This window comes from Mesocricetus auratus, unplaced genomic scaffold, assembly GCF_017639785.1.
Source record: "Mesocricetus auratus isolate SY011 unplaced genomic scaffold, BCM_Maur_2.0 Super-Scaffold_100043, whole genome shotgun sequence".
NCBI lineage: Eukaryota > Metazoa > Chordata > Mammalia > Rodentia > Cricetidae > Mesocricetus > Mesocricetus auratus.
The window spans coordinates 4550686-4571095 of NW_024429220.1; the positions used below are offsets into that span (position 1 = coordinate 4550686).

Genomic DNA, 20410 nt, shown 5'->3' on the forward strand with positions numbered 1-20410 from the left:
AGTTCTATGCTATCAATTCCATCATTACAGCTTTTTTAACAATACACCTGAGATATTAAACTATCACATTCTCCATTTTAGAGATAGGGAAGTTAGTGTTCGGAAGCATTAAGCTGCTTTGTCTAGACACATACACTCAGTCAATGGTGAAAGCACAGTATCAAGCATCTGTCCTTGCTTTACTCTTTATCACAATGCCAGGTAATTGAACTTTATAAGAAAGATACTCAACGAACTCAGTCCATTTCAATAGACATATTTTAGGACATAGTTAAGAAGTTCTAAAAGTTATTTTTAATTCTGCTTTTGAGGAATGTTTTGATTTTAAGAAATGGCACAAGCCATCAAAATTCAGACAGAAACTATCCCTTCCTATGGTGACACATACTAATCTACACAGTGTATTCTAGTGGATGTTGATGAGGTTAAGTGTCGGCAGTACAGATTCTGCATGTGCTGAAGAGTGGTTTAAAATACAAGCAAAAAGAAAGCAAGAGGTGTAGAAAACACATTGGTCTGGGCTCAGGTCTTAGGAAAGTTTGTCTCAGAAACTAGGAGACCACACATATGCCCCATTCAGATCTAGTTGTTTTTGTTAACAAGATAACGTAGGTGAAAGATTATGGAAAAGTATGATCCTGTGGAGAAAAGAAGAGATCATAAGTCAGCCTGCTCTGCAGAAATTAGATGAAAATCTCATTATGATATCAGAAAGCCAGTTCCGTAAAGGACAGCCGTCAACAGTGCAATGTGTCTGTGCCCATTCCGGACAGACAGTCGTTTTGTGTGCTTTGCTTTGACAGTCACGTGAAACACATTCCAAGGGAAACAGTAATACATAAGGAATGTGCCTTTTCAGACTTGAAGATCATCCAAAGAGGATGTTCCATATGCATGGTTTTATTTGTTTTGGGATGTTGTTTTTGTTTCATGCTAGCTAGTCAAGTATGCTACAAATGAGCTATATATATCTGCAGCCATTGTATACTGTTAACTTGTGATAGTTGGTGAGTTACTTTCAGAGAAGGAAGTTATCCTGTGTCAAACTTCTATGTTCATGGTCTATTCCTGTCATGTATTTATGGGGGGTGGGGTAAACTAGTGAAGACACAAGCATTTCACATTTCACAAGAAGTATGCATATATAGGCTTTTACATTTTGGCTAGAGCCCATTAGAACATGAAATTATATTTTATATCAAGGGATTGGGGCCCAATATGCTAACTTAGGAGCTAAAAGCCAATAAAATAAAATATTAAAGGAATGACCACGGAATCTAGCATTTATTGCATCATCTGGTAGCAGGACCATGATAATGGTGATACAGGCAGTGAAGTAAGTGATAAGGTGTAGGTGACTGTGGATGGTAGCAGCAGTAGTTGTAATGGTGACGGCAATAATAATAAGGATAGCAATGGAAGGTTTGAAGTGATGATGGTGATGTTAATGTTGGTGGTAGTGGTGGTGCTGGTGGTCATAATGGTTGTGTTGGTGATGAAAGGGGTGATAAATATGAGTTGTTAGAGTTAATGCCTCATAATTCTGTTCAGCTGATAACATCACTGTTTTTAAGATGAATAATTTGTATATTGCTACTCCGCGTAGAAATGGGGAAGTCACAGCTGCTATAGCTCTTTGTCATTGCCACTGAAACAGTCTTAAAGGCTTTTCTTAAAGTACCTGCTTTAGCTTTAGGACAAAAGAAAATTCCAAAGCATAAATTATTTGCACTTTGATTTTTCTTGCCTTAGAATGGGATAATCAAACCACTCCCTGTGATAATTATAGACACACATACACATACACACACACACACACACACACACACACATCTGTCTTCAAGCAGAGCAGGGTTACTTTGACAGTGACTGAAATTGAAAAATGCATTAACTTGACTTAAACAGTCAAAAAGAAGTGAGTTGTTTCTGATGAAAATTGCCACATAGCCTATGAGACAGAAAAAGGAAGTCCTTACAGATCCAGGCTCTGCCAATGCTAGTTAAACCTTCCACCCTCTGCATTGTAACACAGACCATGTAGTTGGTGTTCATAAAAAACATCAATGATAGAAATGTCCATTCAGATCAATTCATATAATGGAAAAAGGACAACAGCCTTCATAACCTTGTCTATATTTACAAAATATGATAAACCTTATTCTCAGGTAAAATTTATTTCCTTGTCAAAAAAGATCTATAGTGTATTTGGTTTTGACTTCGAATAAAGAGAATATCAAGCTACACTCAAAATGCACTTAACTGACAACTTTGCTACTTATGTAAAAGAAGTTGTATTTGTTAGTAAATATATCTTAGATTATACAGAGATGTTCCATAGAAATATAGGGACTATTTAACTCATAAAAGGCAGGAGATTACAAATGCAATTGACTTAAAAAAAAACCTAACACTGGGCAGTGGTGGTGCACACCTTTAGACCCAGCACTTGGGAGGCAGAGGCAGGCGCATCTCTATGAGTTCGAGACCAACCTAGTCTACAAGACCTAATTCAAGGACAGTCTCCAAAGGACAGAGAAACCGTGTCTGGAAAAACCAAAAAAAAAAAAAGTACAAGCATTGGCTTTTTGGAAAGCATATAATTTCTACCTTTTGCCTTTCAAAAGCATAGACTATGGCCTAGTAATGAATCAATGTATGTTGGTCAACATTAATTAGATGGTGGTTGATGGTTCTTCCAAATTTGATATAGGGGCTCTATGTTCTAGTTTGCTTTTAAATGCTGTTACAAAACACTGACTAAAGCACTTTGAGAGAAAAGGATTTATTTTAGCCCAAAAGCTACAGTATATCAAGGGAAGGCAAAGAAGCAATTGAAGACAGCAGTCTCAGGCAGGAACGGAAGCAGAGCCCACGGAGGAGCACTACTGACTGGCTTCCTGCCCCTGGCTTGCTCAACCAGCTTTCTCATACAGCCCAGGCTTGCCTGCTCAGGAATGGGACTGCACACAGCAGACTGGGCCCTCCTGCATCAATTAGCAATTGAGAAAATGCCTCAAAGACATGACCACAGGCCAGTCTTATGGAGGCAATTCCTAAACGAAGTACTCATTTCCTGAATGCATCAAGTTGACAACTGATGCTAACCATGGCACTCTACTAATTAATATGATTGAAAACTACATTTAATATTCTACAGTGTCTATGGTGCCATTCCACCAATTTGAAACTATCTTTGGAAAAAGCAGAAATTTTATTCTCTTATTAATACAACAGTAATGTTAGGAGATAATTCTATTTTACCATTTTATAATAACTGCAGGCACTGTATTAAATTCCAAGCAAGGACTGCCATTTACGCCTCATGATGAAAGCTAAGGCAGGTCTTGGAATTGAGACCCAGAGGTTGGATGACTTGTTTTTTGGTCACAAAGCTCAAAGATAACAGGGCTGAGTCAAAAATCAGTGTAGCTGTCAATGATGAGCCTTTAGTGGGTGGGTAACAGAGTAGAAGGCAGTCACAGCCCAGGGCCCTGATACAATCTACCCTCCCCCGTTTTAGTTTCCCGCAGATTCAGGTATGAAGCTAGTCGTGTTGCCCAGGCTGCGGTTGAGTTGTGAACAAGAAACTGCTATTTATTAGTCCCTGTATCTTTGGTGAATTATTCACCTTCTCCAGAAGTCACTTCCCCTGTGGTTAAGTGGTGATAACAGTACTTCATAGAGCTATTGTAAGAATTAAAACAGTTAAATCCCAGGGATGAAGAGATGGCTCAGCAGAGAAGAGCACTTTACTGCTGTCTCTGAGGACCAGGGTTTGGTTCCCATAACCCATATATTGGCTCTCAGTCACCTGCAACTTCAGTCTCAGGGACTTAGACCTCTTCGGACCCCCGAAGGTACTATAGGCATGTGGCAAAGTACTTATGTTGATAAAATAAAAATACATTTTAAAAAGTTACATGTCTTCACTGGACTGTTTAGGTTACAGCTCTCTGCAGTACACAACACATGTGAACTTCAGGGGAGGAGAGGAGAATGGATTCCTATGCAGTGTTAGCAGGGAGCTCTTGAAGAATAAAGGCACATGGAGAAGAAGGGGTGTCCTCTACAAGACAGAGTGGGGCACACCTGGCGCAAACCCTGGTGTAAGAGGCAGTTGGCACGTTCAGCGGTGCTATCCGTGTCTTATGGGAGGGTGAAGCTGTGCAGAGTGTTGTCTCTATGTTAATATTTATTATGTGAAATAAGCATATTTGCTGTATTTTATTTTGAAAAGTCTTCTCAGCCATCACAGAAAAGCTTATTTACGTGTAAAAAGCAAAACTCTCTCACTTGATTTACGGAGAATCTTGACTATGTAATTTGTCTAAGCCAAGTTTTCATTAATATTGTTTAGCTTTCCTTTGACTTCTAGTGTCCTAGATTTCCCAAGTACAGAATTCAAAATCAGATCTGTGTCTTCCAGGAACTAGGCAAGTGGATAAACCCTTGGGATGTCTGCTTTACAGTGTGACATTCACAGTTCATAAAGACACAACCCTCAGATACATTCCTTTTTAAAAAATTTAAATTAGAAACAAGCTTGCTTCACATGTCAATCCCAGCTCCCTCTCCCTCCCTTCATCCCCTGCCCCATCCCCTCCCCAGGAAGGGTGAGCCCTGCATGGGAGATCTCCAAAGTCTGTCATATCATCCAGGGTAGGGTCTAGGCCCTTCCCCATTGTGACCAGGCTGAGAGAGCATCCATCCATGTGGAATGGTCTCCCCAAGTTCATTCATACAACAGCGATAAATACTGATCTACTAACTGAGGCCACATAGATTGTCTTCACTGACACCCACATTGAGGGGATCTGGATCAGTCCCATGCTGGCCTCTCATCTATCAGTCTGGGGTCCATTAGCTCCCCCTTCCGCAGGTCAGTTGTCTCTGTGGCTTTCACCAGCCCAGTCTTGACCCCTTTTCTCATCACTCCTCACTTCCTGCTGTGGGTGTCTGCCTCTACTTCCAACAGCCACTGGCTCTTCCATCTCTCTTTCTTTTGAGACAGGATTTCTTTGGGTAGCATTGAAACCTGACCTGAAATCACTCAGTAGACCAGGCTGGCCTCAAACTCACAGAGATCTGCCTGCCTCTGCCTCACAAGCGCTGGGATTAAAGGCGTGCGCCACCAATGCCTGACCCATTTTCTCTCTATCAATACCAGATCATGCACAATACACTCAAAGCAAAGTGCATTTTTTAGGAGTGAGAATAAAATGAAACAAAACAAACAGTAAAGCCAAACTGAGCCATTTTGGGACTAAAACACCTAACACTAAAGGGGGAAATGAAAAGTAAAACCAGCTCATGTGATTCTAAAGGACTACCGGCTTTAATCTTACTGTTTTCATCCTACCAAAGTTTAGGTCTTCCTAAATTTGCCTAAGCTGACTTACTTTTCTGCAGAAAGATATTTTTTACTGTCCAGTGTTTGGATGGCAATTTTTATAGCACAAACTGAAGTTAATTTTGTAGCCAGTTAGCATATAATTTATTTGAAAAGCTTAAATTGGGTATTTCCATGCAAGGTAACACTTTAAAACACAAAGCAACCGCAAACAGGTGGTGACTAGCTGCTACTCATTTTCTGTCTGCATTATATGGGGGGGGGCGAACTGTGTGCATTTCAGTTTGATGGCCCTGTCACACTAACAACATCCCTTTCCTTTGACTCCATTCCTGAGGGGGCAAGAAGTGGTCGGTATGACAAGTTTTCTGGTTGTTGTTGTCCATAAACTTTAGAGGGGGAAATGGAATCACCCCTTTCCTGATTATCATGGAGAATCCTGACAAAAAAAAACTGCACACCCAAAAATGGCCTAACAAAGACTATAAAACACATTTGACTATAGTTTCTTGGGACACGGTCTAAAACCACAGGCAAAACATGCATGCCTACATTTAGAGTTATTAAACCATGGACAACCATGTAGAAATAGGGCTGGACAGACAAGGCTTATCTAAGGCTGCATGAAGAACTCAGGGTCTCTGTGGCCTTTCTCGCTAGTGTGTCTCCTGGCTACAAGGTCAAACTCCTGAAGGGGGACAGACAGAAAAGGGGAGGAAGTCCTCCACAGAAGAGCAGAGGAAGGTGAGGGCAAGGTATTTAGGCTTTGTGCACTGCTTTTGATAAATAAGGTATTGGTTTCTTTTGAGGGAAAGACATTCCTGTCCCTGCTGGCTTTCAGTGGGGGAGGGGGCGGCACAAAAGAAGGGGACAGGAGAAAGATGGTGAAGGAGAGGGTTTGCTTCCAGGACCTTTAGTAGGGGAACCCCAACGCTATTGTCATTGTTGTCCAGATAATGAGGATAATGAGGCTCTGTGTCAATTCTTCTAACATTTTCCTCCTGTGCTGAGCCACCAGGATCTTGAAATTAAGAATACATGAATAAGGTTTGCAATAGAGCTCAGCAGCAGGGTATTTCCCTAACAAGTGTGGGGCTGAATTTGATCCCTAGTACCTCAACAATATTTATTTTTCCAACATGGGCCAGTAAAGGTCAAATAGGAGTTCTGATGTGCCTCAATCGCTTCGCCTCACTCTCCCAATTACTTTTTGTCTGAAATAGTTCTTAAATACCGTCTCATGCTTCTTCACAGCGGCACTAAGAGCAGATGACATGTCTTTCCTAGTTAGCAGTAGGCTCCCACGGTACAGCCAGAGCAGCACAGCAGAGATCCAACTGTGGGCCCGGCCGGCCCGTGGCTACACACTTGTCTTACACTGTCAGTGTTTCAGAGTGGGTGGGCATCTTGTCTCCCAGGCTTCTGGACCAAGGATGGCCAAGGGAAGAGGATGTCTGCTCTCTTTGTTCTGATTGTTCCTAACTGTCTCTGAGAAACTGAGGCAGAGAAGGAAGAAGGGGTTTGCTTAAGAGCTAAGCTACCTGTGTGGGATATAGTTGCACAAGAGAAAGCTATTGATTTCTGGGAGTTTTGTAAATTTTTTTCCTTTCACATTATTGATATCTTTTATAATGGCCCTTAACTTCAGGATACATTAACTGGATTGCAAAGAACAGACCAATTAGGAAAAGTGTGTAATAGTAAAATAAGTGATTCTTTGACCCTTCACAGAAAAAGATGCCCTGATGCTCACAGTTTAAAAGAATTGTTCAGCTGGGTGATGCTGAAGGGATGCGCCTTGTTATTAACATTGAAAAGTTTAATTACGTTTCATTATACTAAGGCAGTTTCTCTTAATTGCTAAAAGGGGACTATGAAAGGAAAACCAAAAATGCTTAATCTCTAGGAGCTTTCCCCTCGGCTTTGTAATGTAAATGTGCCTGTGTGGATATTAAAACTCACACACTCCTTCCATCTAACAGGCTTTTAAGGGAAGGGTCACCTGACTTCACCTAGGGCCGCCCCCTCCCTTTTCCAGAGGAAACCCAAAAGTGAGAGACAGACAGACTTGGGTATAACCCAGGTTTCCATGCTGTGAGATGTAAATGCCCCTGACTGAATGGGAATCCAGTGAGGTTGCTAGTGGGGGTTGGGGAAAGAGAAAGGAGGGAGAGAGCGTATGGGAGAGAGGAGAGAGAGAGGAGAGAGAGAGAGAGAGAGAGAGAGAGAGAGAGAGAGAGAGAGAGAGAGAGAGAGAGAGAGAGAGAGAGAGAGAGAGAGAGAGAGAGAGAGAGAGAGAGAGAGAGAGAGAGAGAGAGAGAGAGAGAGAGGTGCTGCATGCCTCATCTTTGAGAGGAGGGAAAACAAAAGACCTCAGGAGCAGTTTTGTGTTGCTGTGTCTCGCTTCAAGAGGAAAATTCTGGGCATTTAATGCTGGCGAGATCAAAGCTCAGCTAAGACGACTTCTCCCAGGAAGATCATTGTATCAGAGGATGGCTTGGATCAGTACAGGTGGTTTGAGAAGACGCTGACTGAGGACCATGGAAAGGTGGGAGAGGACGCGCAGCTTCTGGGCTTGTTCTGAGCTCAGCTCCAGGTTAGTAAGCCTAAGCGGACCAGCTCCGGCTTCGGGATTCTGTCTGTCTGTGTGTGTATTTTCTATTTATAGCCTCCATTCCCTCCTGTTCCCCAGCCCTGGGCAAGACAGTGCCATATTCCCCCAGATGTGAGCATAAACTTGCTTTGACTCTCACTCCGTATACCGAATGCCTCTCCGTGGCTTCCGGAGCTTTTGTTTCATACGGTCAGCGGAGAGCCGTCATGATGTCTCCTCTGAGTCACAATGTGTGTGCCTCTGCCTGAGGTTGTCAGGTGGCTGTTCGGAGAATAGTTAGCATTTTGCCCCACCAGGCTGCGAAATGCATGTTGAAGGTATTGTGGAACGTAAACAGCAAATATCTGCTGACTTGGCGTTCTGGCTAATGTCACAATAATTCTCAGGTAACCCACTGCATTTGCCTTATCTCAATTTCCCACAATTTAGTTCAAATATTATAAGTTTGAAATGGCACCCCGTCAACAAAGGCACACCCCAGTATTCTTCCAGCGGCGTGGTTTACCTCCTATTGGAGCTAAAGCTTTTAAAATAATAATAATCTTCATGCGCCTGGATTTGGGGGAAAGAATATAGTGCGGTATGATTAAATTAGCCTTTTTTAATGAGTGGGTACAGATGTGTGTAAATCAAATACATAATTTCTCTCACTTCTGGCTATGCAGATAGAGTGTCTTTTGTTCCGGCGTGAGTATTTCCCCGTGTTTTTACAAAGAAAGCATTGCCTGTGCTTTGGTGAGAGCTAGAGGCTTGTGTGCCAATTTGCCATTGTGCTCTGGTCAAGAATCTGCTCCTTTCTCAAGTAACTGCCCAGAGGTATTAGTCGGAACGCTGCAGGAGGGCGAGGGCTGGGAGAGGGGCCCTTTCTCTTCCTGTGCATTTTTTTTAAACTCAGAAGTGTCTCATTTCCATGACTGCCAAAGGAAACGTGAGGGCATTTAGTTTTGAACAGGATGCATTTCTGTACCACGCGATTGCCAAACATTCTATTCCCAAGATGCTCAGAGCCGAGGGGATCGGATTTGCAATGGACTATTTAGGAAAATGCTCTGTGAGGGTGACCAGCCGCGTCCCTTTGGGCCAAATTAAGATGCGCTCTGGCAATGCACGAGCCGATGTGAGCTGACATTTTCTTGTGAAGCTGGTGAAAAATGGCTCCATATCTCTTCTCCCGTCCTGAGGAGATGGTCTTCAAGTGCCGAGCCCTTCACCGGCATTGTGATTTGCTGTGCTTGGTGTCTTCTGAGAGGGACGGACTGACTCGTGGGTCCTTTCAGTTTGCCTGCCTTTTAAAAGCTCGGCTTGAATGGATAGTGGGTGGTGACGGTTTTACTTGAAATACAAACTACCCAGAGCAAAGCTAGCAGCAGATCACTTCCCGGCAATCGCAGGTTTCCATTTTTTAAAAGGGTAGATTAGATTTGTTGGGACGTGACACGAAATACTTTTTTTTTTGTCAGCAAGTTAACGATTTCTCTAAGAACATGCTTCCCCAGTGTGGCCCTTTGCGCTTGGACTTTTGGAATAGAAAGTGACAGGTTAAAAACCTAGGGGTACCTGCCCATCATCCATCTCCGAGAATATAAAGCTGCCATTTCCTGTCCTACGGTTTTTCTCTCTTGTGTGAATTCATTGTGCTGTCAGAAAGCTGGGACCCTGAGTTACAGGGCGGCGGGGAAGGAGCACACTTCTGGGCCGTCCTGCCTAAGTGCTTATTAAGGAATTCCTGTGCCGAGCAGGTGGCGGAGGTGTGAGAGCAGCCACACAGCGCCTTCCCCCTCCTCTATTCAGGCTTCAGTTTGCAAAAGCTCCCAGCAGCAGAGGCAGAATCCACTTTAGCAGAGGGCTGTGGGTGAGGAAGCATGTGTTGCTGGGGGTGTGTAAAAGCCACTGTTCTCTGTGACACAGCATCCTAAAACGATTCTAAGAGTGTGAGGCATATTCTCGCGGAGGGGGCTGGACTCCTCATGCTTTAGGCATAAGGTGCAGTGCTGAAGGCCTTAGCTACTAAAGAAGGCACCGTGAGGCTGCAGAGCAGTGCAGTAGTGTCTACACTGCACAGGGGACTTGTGCTTTGCATTGTGTGATAGTTCCCAGTTATAGACACTTGAAAGACCCTCAGTGCTTCCTGCAAAATGGTACCGGGTCATCTTTGTCCTGACACAAGTGTGACTTTAATTAGTTCAATAATTCTAATGGTGTCATGGTCATTGCTCCACTCAAGGGTCTCCCTCTAACGGTCTGTGTCATGAATACCTTTCTGTATGGGAGAACTAGAGCACAGATTGTTTTTTTCTTGGAGTCTGATTGAAATAATTTTGATAAAGGCTACATGCTTTAGCCTCTGCGGTATCACAAGAGCTGGAACTTTCTCACAGCATGGAGAGCAGGTAGTGTGGACACGGGACATGGTGTGTTTTGGGAAAACTGATGTAATTATGTCAGAACAATGAACAAAACAATAGACAGCACAATTAACACGGAGACCTGGAAGTTCATGAGAGGATCCACAGGGTTGCTCTTCTAGATTATCAATGACCTGAGATGAGGTGATTCAGCCTGAGAAATCGCTGGTGAAGATAACCAGAGCCCCTGTGTGTAAGCCCAGGATCTGTACCCTGGCTTTTCGAAGCTGGGGTACTCAGTACAAGCTAGAAACCCGGAAGAGCTACAAAGCTTTAGGATTTAAGAACACGTTTTGTGTTAGAAGCTGTAAAACAGCTAAAACACAGGGCCAACATTGGGGAAGAACCCAGCAAACCTGCAACACTTGGGGGCTGGGAGTGTTCTTGCAAGAAGTGTGTGCTGCCTAAGTTTATGCTTTTCCGTTCATTGCTCGTGCTCCAACCCAGAGCCAGGCTAGGCAAGGGATTGACTACTGAGCCACCGTCCAGCCCCCCACAAGGATCCCTTTAATACGGGCTGGAAAAGAAATATTCACATGCAATGATGTTCTCCTTGCTTTGAATTTAGAACATAAGAAAAAATCTTAACAATAAAATTGTTTTTTTTTTGTAAGACGCCTGTGGCATACAAGGGAAAAGTTGAGCTAGAACAACCAAGTTTTAGACAAAGATATTTGACCCGCATTAATCCTTGAAATATTTGTTATCTCACACCTAAGAAATCTCAGAATGTCTTGTGCAGCAGAGCCATTTCTGACATCCATTTTCTCTGTCACTTTTGGAAGTCTATGACCTAAAATTCTATCTTAAATTGTTAAATGCCTTAGTAAGTGGCAACATGACATTAAGGAAGCAGAGGCATAATGAAAGATTCTGGGCTTAAAATACTACATTTTTATGTCCAATTTCAGGCACATTGGCCCCTCAAAGTATGTCACATCATCAACTTTTTGCTGAAGTCACACAACTTGCAGCAATTTCACTGAGACCCCATTTGCTTATATGATGATAACAATATCTTAGTGTAATGGAAAAATTAAATTGTGTTGTTATTTTGACTGCATTTTTGGTGGGTTTATTGTTTTTTTAATCAGAACCTTATTACTTATGAATTATGAGTCCAGGCAATATGTCTATGAGGTCTTCATAGACATCAACAGTGAAAGTTTGTACCATATCGGCTCCTCCCCTAGTTCTCATGGCCAGGATAGCTCCGTCACACACTAGACAGTGCATGCTTTCTGCAAGTCCCTCCCCTGCTCGCTTTTCCAGCCAAATAGTCCTTTGTTTCATCCACAGTGAAACACACTCAGGGCTCACCACCCTTCACTACACTTTGCAGGCGTGTAGATGTTCAGGGTTATGTGAGTATCGTTATTTGGTTAACATCCGCATCTACCAGGAGGCAAGACCTTCTGAAGCAAAAGCCCAAGCTCATTTTACTCAAAGGAGCCTTTCATGGGCCTCAGATTATGTCAACTTACAAATGAAGTGTGTATTGAGTGGTTGTTCAATGAGCAACAGAATGTAATATATATTTATTTAACACTAAGGTAAAGTATTGTTCAAAGATAGGTGCTAGACCGTGAACAGTTCTCTATATTGGATTGTCAAGTTTCTGAATCCTATAACCAGGCTAGTCCCAAGGTGTGCCCCTTATTAAGAATTTCCACTTCTGAAAAACACTGCAGTGATTGTTGTTGAAAGATTCCAGGAAAGTACTTTGTTATGTACATAAAAGCACTCACAGGCCAGTCCTAAGTGGCGGGCACTATGCTCGGCTTGTCCCCTCAGCTCCTCCTTCAGGAAGTGCTTGTTTGCTGTATCTCTACTCCCATCACCATTACTCCTTTGCATCTGGTTCCATCTGGGTCTCATCTGAACCTGGTGACACCCGTCTAGCCAATCTGCTATTGACCTTACGAGTCCAGAACGCTCTCCTGAGACTGACCTCTCCCAGCAGCACTTGCTCACTAAACCACATGGGCTGAGCTTTCCCCTGAGAGGCTGCAGGGCAGAAAACAGAGTGGAGCTTGTCTGGCAGGGGCTTGCTTCTCCAGAGACCTTCAAGAGGGAAAACAGACAACTGCGGCATGAGTCTCTGAGTGAGAACTTCATTTCATAGTATAGATGCTGTATCGCGAGAACACAAAATAAAGGACTTATGGAAGAGGCGGGACTTCCCTCGGACCAGGACTAATAAGTGTCATTGAAACTATCAGAGAGAAGGAATAATAACTTAGCCTATGGACAAACGCTGAATAAATATGGTCAGTGTGATTTCCCACAGGTATATGGAAGTCCCGTGAGTGCACCCCTGGGTTTATTTTCCTAAGTACGATTGGGACCGAATGCCTTATCTGTGAATTCATTGTTATTTCATTCCCCCGATAGCCTTGACATTCTGTGGGTTAACGGCTAGCAGTTAATTCCTGGACACTGGAATTTACTCTGTCTTTGCCTCGAAGTGGCCTGTTTCAGCATTCAGAACTAATCTCAAAAAACTTTTCCGTCAGAGGCGCTTTTAAAGATTCCTTTAGCAATATTGATCGCTTTAATTGAGGCTTATTGAAAGTCCTCAGCTTAGCCCTGCCATCGTTTATGCTCCATAAATACATCTCCATCTTGTCAATAGACAGTCAGGGTTTCATTCCACTGCACTCTTCCAAACACTCCTTGGGAACCTGAGCTTCCCACCAGGGCAAGGGAGCAAGGAATTGTCTCCTCTGGTCTTCTAGGTGTGCTTAAACTACTGCACTAAGAATCACTTTAAAAATAGATCCGTAATATCTCTGCGTTCCAAAAGTATCACAACTGGAATGTTCTTTTCAAGGCACATGTTAATTATAAAAATGGGTCTTCTATGAAGCCTGCCTTTCTCAGTGCTCTCCAGACCCTAGGAAATGTTGGCTTCTGTCTTAAACATGTGAATATGTACGTGCATAATATATATTGTGCTATTGTACTTAAAGCTCATCCCATGAGTAGATTTTTCTCCCACAGTCACCTCTTTGTTTATTTTCCCGTGTCATTTCCCAATAGTGGATGATAGTATAGTTTTCATGGAGTTCACTTGTTTTGAAGTTAGTCTTCTTGTCCACATTATATAAGAAGGAGAATATGACTTTCTGAAATCATGTAGTTCGGTATCTCCATTTGATATAGCCTCTGAGTTTGGTAAAACTGAAAAAACATGTTTAAGGCTACTAAAAATTATTTCAAAGTTTTTTGTTTGTTTGTTTTTTTTACTAAAACCCATGAAATGTAATGTTCAAATGTGAGCAGTGTAAGGTAAAAATTAAAGGAGATTAAGTTAAATATTTTGATATGTGAATTAACTTTGTATTGATAGAAGCTGTGTGTTATGTTCATCTTTTAAAAATTTGTTCATTTATCTGTATGTTATGTGTCTGCACTTCACATACACTCATGCACCATACGTGATTAGGAACCTGCAGAGGTCAGGAGTCAGCTCTCCAGAAACTGAGGTTGTAGAAGATTGTCAGCCTCCACGTGGGTGCTGGGAACTGAACCTGGGTCCTGTGCAAGAACAGTCAGTGTTCTTAACCACTGTGCATTCTCTTTGGTCCCATGCTAGTCTTTTTTGTCTAAAGCTGTATCCTATCTTTCCAATGGTACCCTGCCTACTGTTTCTATGAGGAGGTAAAGAGATTTGTTCTCTTTGGAGCTGCCGTGTTATAAGTGTAGTTTCTAGACCAAAAACATCAGTGTGAATGTAAACAGAGTCTGGAACCTAATCTCACCTGTTGAATTGAAGTCTGCACATATTACCAAGATTCCTAAATGGTGCTATGCTTTGATAATGTTTGAAGAACAATGTTTAGAGAAATCCTGCTATGAAGTTTTGATCAATCTGTGTAGCCTATGCCTTGGTTGTTAAGTTGAGGACACACTGGATAAGGACGTTCTTTTCACAAGGCTATAGCATGGAAGCAATTTTTTCTTTAAGTCTCACATGACCCAGGAGAGAAAGAAGCTAAAATCCATCTTCTCCCTAGACAAGCTGTTTCTGTATACATCAACTAGTGATGTGCATGGACACAGCAGGAGAGACTAGAATGGAGTCTGGATTTTAGCAGATTATTTAGCACAGAAAACTGGGCACCTTTCTTTGGCTTTCAAATCTCAATTTCCTTTTAGTAAAGTAAGGATTAAAATACTTCTTGGCAATGCTGTTCTAATATTAGTGATGAGAGAAGAGTTCCTACAGCACATTTGGCACAGCACAGACAATAAGTAAACAGAAGCTATAGCTGATATTATTTTATATCAGGTCCTCCTTGCTGCTTGAGGAAACTGACATGTGATCATTTCCATCATCATTGTTTTCTAGGCACTTCTAGGCCTCAGGTACATCTTAGAAATGGACACTGATATTCCAGTTGTTTTGACCTTATTATTCCCAAGTTCATGAAGACAATCTAATGGCTACCATGTTCTTACTTTACATGAATACTGAGTGGGATAAATGTTCCTGAAGGTACAAAAGAAGACAGTTGGTACTCTTCATATCAACTCCTTTCTTCCAATGAAACAAGCTCTAGGTGCTACTCAATAAACTTGTTAGGGAAAGTTAACCTCAGAATTTCCTCTGGAAGAGGGTTGCTTCATTACCTGAGATATAGGAGTTTAGCATGGGAGTATGCAATGTTAATATGTAGAGTCTAAAGTCATTTCTCTCACATCATTAGGAAGCCAAATAGTCACCTGAGTTTAGCGTGGTTAAGCAGTAGGGCAGATGCTGGCTAATGGGCAGAGAATTGTAGTTAAAAGTTACACATTTCAAAAGACCTGTTCTATAGCAAGGTGGCTACAGTTGCTGATAAATCAGCAAATTTAAAGAAAGTGCATTTTATGTGCTCTCATCACAACAGTGCTAACGCCATCATATATTGCACATATTAATTAGCTAGATTTAACCATAGTACAATATAAAAGTTCTTCAGAACAATGTGAGTTACAAGACAAAAGGACATTTTATCTGTCAATTAAAAACATAAATGCAATTTCATCTGGGGGAATTTCTGTCACTTCTTACAATGCTGGAGCTTGAACCCAGGTCATTGTGTACGCTAGGCATGTTTTCTACCCCTGAGTTATTTCTTGAGCTCAAAAAGAAACTTTAATATAGCAACATTTACACCAATATTGCATTCCAGATTGCACTATATTACTAAAAATATATCATGCACAAAGGTGTATAGATTATAAAAGTTCAAGTTTCATAGAAATTGTTTAGAGCAATCTCTTTTATTTATTATTTTTTGAAGGTTTAACTTGAGAATACTAACATTTTAATCTTAGAAAATAGGGGAAATGTGTGATAAAAATTTCACACATAAATTTACACTTTAAGATGTTCAACTATTGTTAATATGCATATTATTTTGTTATAGCATTATGAAAGAAAATAACAGGAATTTTGCTTAATTAACAACTTTTGGTCACAACTGGATATTGTATCATTCTTTCAAACAGCTAATGAGTTTTTCACAATGTGATGTTCAAGTTTTCGCTTGGAAACGAACATTGCCAAATTAAATCTGCCTTTTGTCATGTACAACTAGAGGGGATATAAGAGCTTCTCATTAACCATTGTTAGATTTTACCTTTAATCATACACATTTTAAAGCTTCAATGTCAACTACATTCAAATCACACCTTTAAAAGTCATCTACTGTCATTTCTGTGGGTTTAGATGGCTTTCTCGGTTGTCCTGTGTGTATTAACCTAGACCTGAATTGAAACTGCAAAGTAGAGAAGCTGTTTGTCCTTATGTGTCTATACACATAATTTTAAGTAAGTTGGAATATCAAATTGCAAGTTCTAAACTATTAAAATTTTATACTTTATTTGTACTACAATTTCTAACCCTGGGAAGTTTCAGATTACTTAATATGGAGAACTTCGCTGTTCTTTACTTTGTACGAATTCCTGGAAAGCCTCTTTCAGAGAACTGTCTTCCTGAGAGGGAGTACTAGAACTTTATTTGTATTCCATGAGTTGAGTTGATGAGTACTTTAAGCAAAAATTACACATCGTCTTGTGTCAGATTTTCTTAGCTGCTAACAATGTAGGGCTCTTCCAGCCCATGGAAAACTCTATTTAGTATTAGATATATGTGAGCATAGGATATAAATGTGGTGGACTGCCAGCCTCCCCTATGGTGGGAATATGCATACAAGAAGATGGACATCACTCTACCTGGATCAGGAGAACAGTGAAGAACTTCAAAATCTAAGAATTAGCATCACTATTTCAGTTGTGGAAGAATGAACAGGTAGTTGGACAGAATAAACAATGTTGCCTGAGATACATAAAGGATGTTTTGGGACTACAGAAATGGCCCAATGGTTAAGAGCACTGGCTGCTTTCTTAGAGGACACCCGTTCAAATCTCAGTACTCAAATGACAGGGCACAACTGTCCGTAAACCTAGTTCTAGGGGATTACATGCCCTCTTTTAGATGACACGCGCACACACACACACACACACACACACACTCTCTCTCTCTCTCTCTCTCTCTCTCTCTCTCTTAAAAATAGTAACAGCTTAAAGACTTAAAAGAAATAAAAAATTACAAGAAAGTAGCAGATGCGACATACATACAAGATGTAGAGACAAGAATGAAAATACGGGTAGGTTCTTCGATGATGGGGTGCATTCATAAGGCAGCACCACACCCCATCATGAACCTTTTCTTCATTTTCACACACAAGTATGTGTAATGATGTGTGTATAGAGTTTGCAGTGTCAAAAACACCTTGTGTACATGTCATTTTTCCTGAGTGTACCTCGGCACATGAAAGCACAGTTTGCTGTGTAGAATAATAAAACAGAATGTGAGAAAAACAGAAATCAGTAGCACTATGAGTGCAGTCAGTTTTGTGTCTATGAAGCTTAGAGCCTATTTTATAAGTGTAATTTAACATATCCCATTCATTCATATTACAATGACCTATTGAATACCTGCTATATTCTAAGCATTGTTCCAGGCGCTTGTGATATAGCCATCAACACAATAAGAAAAAAATCTTCATGAGAGAGGCCAATAATGCAAAAGTTAGTAAGAAAAATTAAATGAGTTTCTGTCTCAAAAGTATTTTTGGATAGAAAGCAAGGGAAGGCATCACCAAAAATACCACTGAGTCATGTCTTTGCAGAAACGAGGAGCTATAGGGGTGGAGACCTATAGGGCTGTTGAGCATGCTCAGTTGCCAGTGCCTATTTGCCATCCAAGATGACTGACTGGTCCTCAGGGAAGCTAGGAATAAAGGGTTAGAACAAAGGTTTAAACATTGATGAGAAAGTGCACATGGAGCTGTCCCTAACATCGTGGTGATTAAAGCCGTATGTTTAATGACATGACCTAAGCACAGAGTATGGAAAGCAAAGGAGACTTTGTGCACTGAGCACTAGTGCACATTTGGCTGGTGGGATTAGAAGGCACCAGAATTCACAGACCGAAGAGAAGAGGACAAGAGACAGTCATGTCCTCTATGCTGTGTGAAGAGAAGATTTAAAAATGAGTATCTGTTCCATGTTGCTGAGACATCACAGGATCTGAGGACTTACTAATCACCGGGGGCTTTAGCAATGAAGAGACTTCCACAGAAGTAGAAGAGAAATGGAGACAGCATGGGTAATTCCTCTAAACTTGGCTTTTGGTTTTCACTGGAAGGAAAACAGGGCCAACAGATGGATTTTTGTTTTCAGCTTAATGAGAAACTTCAGCAAGCTCATGTATTAAAGATAATGATGCAAGAAAGAAGAGGAAGTAAACAGGGAAAGGAAGAGAGCTGCGTCTCACTGTTGCTATGTAGCATTGTTCTCTTTGCAGTCCTCGACCTATACACGGTGGCTTAACAGCAAGTTGGCTGAAACATGCTCTTACTAAGATATCCAAGCTGCCCTTGAACATGCCGTCTTCCTGTCTCAGCCTCTGAGTACCTGAGATTATAAGCGTGCACCGCAGTGTTCAGCCTTTGGATGGGACAGGGTTAGATCAAGCACGTGCTCTAGAGCACAGATGGAGAGGCTGATGTGGCCTGTCTCTATTAACTGCATAAGGCCAGCATATAGGCAAGGAGGTAGGAGGGGAGATTTGGTCATGGTAGGTCTAAATGTTCTTTTCTGATGAAACTAATTTCTCAGTGAAAACTAAAAGCAAGATTAAAGTGAAGGCTATAAAGGGGATTTAGGAAGACACGAGGCCCTTGGGTCAAGTGGAAAAATAGTTGTATGGAGAAAAGAAAAATGATCACAGGGTAGCATTTTCTACTAGGGCCTGATGGTAGTGGTACATGCATTTAATCCCAACACTTGGGAGGCAGAGGCAAAGGGATCTCTGAGTTTGAGACCAGCCTGGTCTACGTATTGAGTTTCAGGAAAGCCTGGGCTACACAGAGAAACCCTGTCTTGAGAAAAAGAAAACAGTCTGCTGGGAACTGGTGGTCACGTGGGAGATGAATAGATGGGTTTCCTGGTTTGTACTGGACGAAGCAAAGGGAGCACGATGGTCCAGGTGAAAACATTAGTGTGACTACAGTGGAAAAGAAGCCGCGTAGACAGGGAGGAGGCAGGGATGGTCAGAGGGACAATACAATCTGTGTGGGGTGAGCAGGCTGAAGATCTCAGAAAAACAGAGAGGTTGTCAGGATTGTAGAGAAGAGTTCTGTAGCGGTCTGTCAGAAGAATCAGACTTTTCCACGGTACTCTCTGGTGCCCTGGTGGGGCATTAAACTGTCTTATTTTAAAAATTGCTCTCATTTTATGCAAACATGGCTGCCAAATACATGCATTGCCACCCATTCCCACTAATTAGTTCATTCTCTGAACAACTGGCAAACAGAGCATACTGATGTTGCAGCTGCTCCTATACGCACAGTTGCCTCTGGGGAGGCAAAAAAGACAACCAAAAATATTGTATTAGCCAGTTTTCTGATAGTTATTTGATGTGTTGCTGTGAATCCATGCACTGAGATGATCAAATTGGTGCTGCAGTTAGCTCTTGCATTGACAGATGCACTGCAGTCTTAGAAGTGATTGCACTGAAGCGCAATGCTGTTATACAAATGGAAGCAAGGCATAGGTCTCCTCTTGGCTGTTAAGAGCTGAGACTACCACCTGGAGTATTGGAGCTCTGTTTCTCCACCCTTCCCCTCAAGGAGGTATTTCCATCTGTCTAAACTTATTTGGAGAAATGCCACTCCCTCCTGAGGCTAGGAATGTGCGTCACTAGCCTGTTGGAGTCCACACCCTTCTTTCAGCACACTGAGGCATTCTAATTTGGATGCCTTTATTTCTTTTCTAACACTCTTATGATTGCGATGCAGATAAATATGATATTGCACTGAAAACAGAGCAAGTATGAAACAGGGTTACTCTGAAAAGTGTACTCCATCAATTTTCATGACAGTGACCCATTCTTATGCAAGCTGACCAACTGGATTTGAAGCTTAATTTAGTATGGTCTACTTGGTCCAATTATCTTGTCGTGCTTGTATAGTTATGACTATGGAATGAGACAAGCCACAATACTATAACAGCACAATATAAACTTTCAATGGTCAGAGAAAGCAATGCAATTTAAAAAGTGTGTGTGTGTGTGAGAGAGAGAGAGAGAGAGAGAGACAAAGAGAGACAGAGAGAGAGACAGAGAGAGACAGAGAGACATACACAAAGAGAGAGACATAGAGGTGTAGCTAGAGACTATAGAGACCAGAAGAGGTAGTCAGATCCCCCAGAGCTGGAGTGATAGACAGTTGTGAGCCATTTGGTGTTGGGTAATGGGAGCCGAACTTGAACAATCTCTCTAGCCCTTCTATAATACAACTTAAACATTATTCAGTGAATGACAAACCACTACACTTCACAATTTTATATCACACTGAAGGCCATTGGAATATGGTGTTTAAATTCTGAGAGAATCAGGTGTTCCTGGTTTCAATAAATAGACCACCAACTGTTGTCCAAAATTGTTTTTGTCAAATCATTTATTTTTTAAATACTATTTGTGAA

At 41.6% G+C, this 20410-nt stretch overlaps 1 protein-coding gene across 8 annotated transcripts in view; it reads left to right on the top strand.

Annotated features, from left to right (window-relative positions):
• Positions 1–20410, top strand: part of Magi2 (membrane associated guanylate kinase, WW and PDZ domain containing 2) — a 1397005-nt gene that overhangs the window by 642807 nt on the left and 733788 nt on the right. Inside the window, exon 1 of one of the 8 annotated variants that reach the window (XM_040735149.1) lies at positions 7637–7946. The exons of the other annotated variants lie outside the window; for them this stretch is intronic. The gene's annotated coding sequence lies outside the window, so the exon portion shown is untranslated. Of the gene's footprint in view, positions 1–7636; positions 7947–20410 lie in introns of those variants that run through there. 8 annotated transcript variants of the gene reach the window in all.